This window comes from Acomys minous, assembly GCF_964271855.1.
Source record: "Acomys minous genome assembly, chromosome: 5".
NCBI classification, from domain to species: domain Eukaryota; kingdom Metazoa; phylum Chordata; class Mammalia; order Rodentia; family Muridae; genus Acomys; species Acomys minous.
In genome coordinates, this window is record NC_140494.1 from 17,195,986 (window position 1) to 17,199,965 (window position 3,980).

A 3,980-nucleotide genomic window follows, 5' to 3' on the forward strand; every position below is an offset into this window, starting at 1 on the left:
ACCTAGTTAGTGGCATATCTCAGGAGGTAAAAGTGTTTTCATGCAAGTCTGAAAGTCTGAGTTTTGTCCCTGGAACCCACATAAAGGCAGAAGACAGTTCCAAAAATTGTTTTCTGGCCTCCATATGTGCGCACGCACACACACACACACACACACACACACACACACACACACACACACACTTACGAAAGCTGAAGACAAAATGAGGAACTTCTACAGACTAAAAGAGGTGACAACTATATGCAGTTCTTGAACCTGGTTTGGAAGTTGCCCCAAAATGTACACATGAGCACACCAAGCCTGCAAACAGTGGTAGATTGCCCAAGTACATGCCACCAACACTGGCTGTCTAAGTCACTAAGCTGAGGAAACATAAGAAAGTGTTCCTAGAAAACACACACTAAGAAAAGTAGGCACTGATGTTTTCAGCTTAAGTCTGAAATACGCAGAAAACGCTGTGCTAAGTGAAAAGGAGCTGCCAATGGACAATTCTGAGAAGGCTTTAAAGATCTCATTACACTGTCCTTGCAGCCTGCCTTTAAGTTTGAGATGATTTCAAAGCGAAGAGCAAGCAGAATATCCTTTAAGCTGACGTGGGAATACCAAAAATCTAAAACCTTTAGAACATTTAAAAAGAAACCACTCAAAAGGAACCACTCTTGTCTAAGTATTTTATACAATTACACTAAAACATGAACAAATCTGGTATTTCTGTTAAAAGCCTTCCTCTGAGAAAGTATATCCTTGTATTACTCATTTTTTTAGGAAGAAATTCTTTCGTTTTCATATGTTATTTGGGGGTGGCATGTGCATGGCACTGCAGACGTGTGGGAGGCCAGAGGACAACTTGGTAGAGCTCGTTCTCACCCTACACTCTGTTGAGGCAGGTCTATCTTGTTTCTCCCATGATGTGTACTCAGGGCCCCAAGGCCTGAGACCTAGCAGGTGCATCTTCTGTCTGTTTCTCATCTAGTCATAGGCATGCTGTGATGACACATGCACGCCAGTCCATCAGGCTTTTTTACATGGGTTCCAGGTATCCAACTCAGATGTCATGCTTTCACAGCTAACACTGTGACCCAGTGCTTTTTTTGCCTATTTGATTGTTCATTTGTTTTTATCAGTTGTGTGTATACTCCAGACCTGTGTGTATCAGAAAAACACCTCCACAGCCCAGACACTGGCTTGAAAGTATTTAAAAATGTTGCCTTTTACAGTTACTCTTTCCTTGGTCCCTCAATGGTTTATTTTCTCAGTCTTATAACTGCTTTTCAATTGGCTCTGAAGTAGCTCAAATCCAGAACAGTGCCCTGACAGTCACACAAGACAAGAACTTTGACACATCGCCATATTAGCAACACATTGTATTTTGTTAAAGTATTTATAATATTCCACAGTGTGACCTAGTAATTGTGTCAATGGGCTTCTGTGCAGGACAGAGAAAGACTGACCACAAGAGTGAGCATGTAAGAGGCTCAAGATAATACGTGCATGAGAAAGGTCTCAGAAACGGAGTAGCAGAAGCATATGACATAAACAGATGCACAGAAATATCAACATGCAGGAAACTTCTGAACAAGAACAGATCTCAGGAAACAAAGGCTTCCGATGAGGAAGTGTCCATATTTATTTTTTGCTGTTTTTCTAAGTTGCAACTATCAGGGCTCTTTTTTGATACCAAATCAACATTAACACATCAAAAAATCCTTTCTTTTATATAATTTATTGTTATCAAGCTTATATAAAGAACTGTCAGAATTTTAGTGGCTGCCACCAAATGTAATTGAATGCCACTGGTAATAAAATTTCTTGGTATATGTTTCTCAAGTGCCAGTGGTATTCACATTATTTGATTTGAGTCCTGGTTCACAGGTTAGGGTGACAGCAGGAGAAATCTGGGGATATAGTCACAGCAAGGTGAATTTCAAATTGCTTTTTCTCCTAAAATCAAACCACCATTTAGCACTTTACTATACAAATTGAAAGTTTAAAATTGTTTGATTCTAGGAGATAGCAAACTAAATCTAAAACTTAAACATTTGAGTGTCTTAGTGTAATTCACTGAATAGCTTAAGAATTCATTTTTTAAAGTTAATTATAATTCCTATTTCAGAATAGTCTATAGCTGGAAGTGGGGAAATATTACAGCTCCTTGGAGGGAGTACAGATTGAATGATTTATGCTTTAGGAATATGATTAAAGATACTTTCACAAAACAGGCATTTAATACAAGTGAATGTCTCACACTATGTCACCCAAAGTGGGGAAGTTCCCAAAAGTTTCTTCATCAAAAATTCAATATGAGCATGGTAGCGCACACCTTTAATCCCAGCACATGAGACACAGAGGCAGGTGGATGTCTGTGAATTCGAGGCCATCCTGGTCCACCAAACGAGTCCGGGACAGCCAGGGCAACACAGAGAAACCCTGTCTCCACAAAACAAAACCACAAAAAAACAGAAAACCAAAAAATTCAAGATGAAAACTGACCAAACAGAGGGACAGGTAATCATACAGTGCTCACCAGAACAGTCATCAGCAAAGACAACATAAAGTGACATGTAACAAAAATAGCACCCTGGAAAAACATCAAGCCACTAATAACCAACCTGCAAAACTGTTCTGAACTCCACCTCACTACATACAGACTTTCTACAGGAGCAGGTGACACACTGCTCCTGAAAAGAGTACGTTACATGGTGACTGCTAGTACACAAGACAGCTAAGGTAGACCAAAGGTTCCCTGTCTTACCATACCTACATTCACTCTAAACTCACCCAGAAAATCAGCATTTTACCATAGGAGGGAAACCTTTAAAGACCCTGTGTCATTAAAGCAGAAGTGAAGAATGCTGGTTCCTCTTTCTAGTAAACATAGGGGCCCGGGGGCTTTATCATGAGACTTTTGCTCCCCAGTATAACTTAGAATAAAATGAACATTTCAAAAGACAGCTAGAAACACTTGGGTATAAAGTACCACAAAGGACTGACTATCATACCGGGGGTTTTATATGCTAATTCTACAGGTTAGAGTAGCTTTTGCAACTAAGTATGTAGCAAAAATGTGATCAAATGTTTCCATTAGTCGGTAGGCAAAATAAGCATTTTGTTTAACCTCTTAAAATCCTTATGCTTAAGAAAGCTGTCCTTGATACCCTATGAACATATACAGGGGGAGGTAATCCCCCTCAGGAACAGTCATAGGGGAGGGGAATAAGGGGAAAATGGGAGGGAGGGAAGAATGGGAGGATACAAGGGATGGGATAACCATTGAGATGTAACAAGAATAAATTAATAAAGGAGGGGAAAAAAAGCTGTCCTTGAGTGACTAGTACAAATCAAAGTTAGCTTGCTCAATGAATAATTTCAATACTCTAGAAGGATCTTCAATGGATGTTTTCCTGGAGTGGAGGATGCCACTTGGTGACCGAATGCTCACCTGGAGTGCACCAGGTCCTTGACTCTGTCCCAGCAACCCCAACCCTCTCTCAAAGGAAAGTAAGTGGTTCCCAACTGTGGCATCTACTTGAATATTTTTATGCTTCTATTTTACATCAAAAGCTTGTCACAGACAATTATGCCCACACTTCCGGATATTGATATTAATCTTAAATGTTCCTCTACTATTTGAAACAATAGATCTTGGGTTCTAATACATTATCAATCAGTTGTTACATCTTTGTATTGGCTTTCAGTTAAAAGACAAAATATAAATGTCATTGGTAGGTACTATGTTAAAGTAAACCAATTTCTACCTATTGATTTTAAAAGCTTTAAGCATATGTTGTAAAAAAAAATTAGTAAAGGTAAAAACACATTCTTTTTTCCTGGGTAATATATCCAATTGGCTTTGACCCTTACCCATCACCCACCAGTTTAGAGTATTTGCAGTTGTCAACCAGAGATGCATCACTACTATGAAGAAAATACTAGCAAGCACTATGTTTTTCCTTACATTTCAAGAGACAATACAATCCATG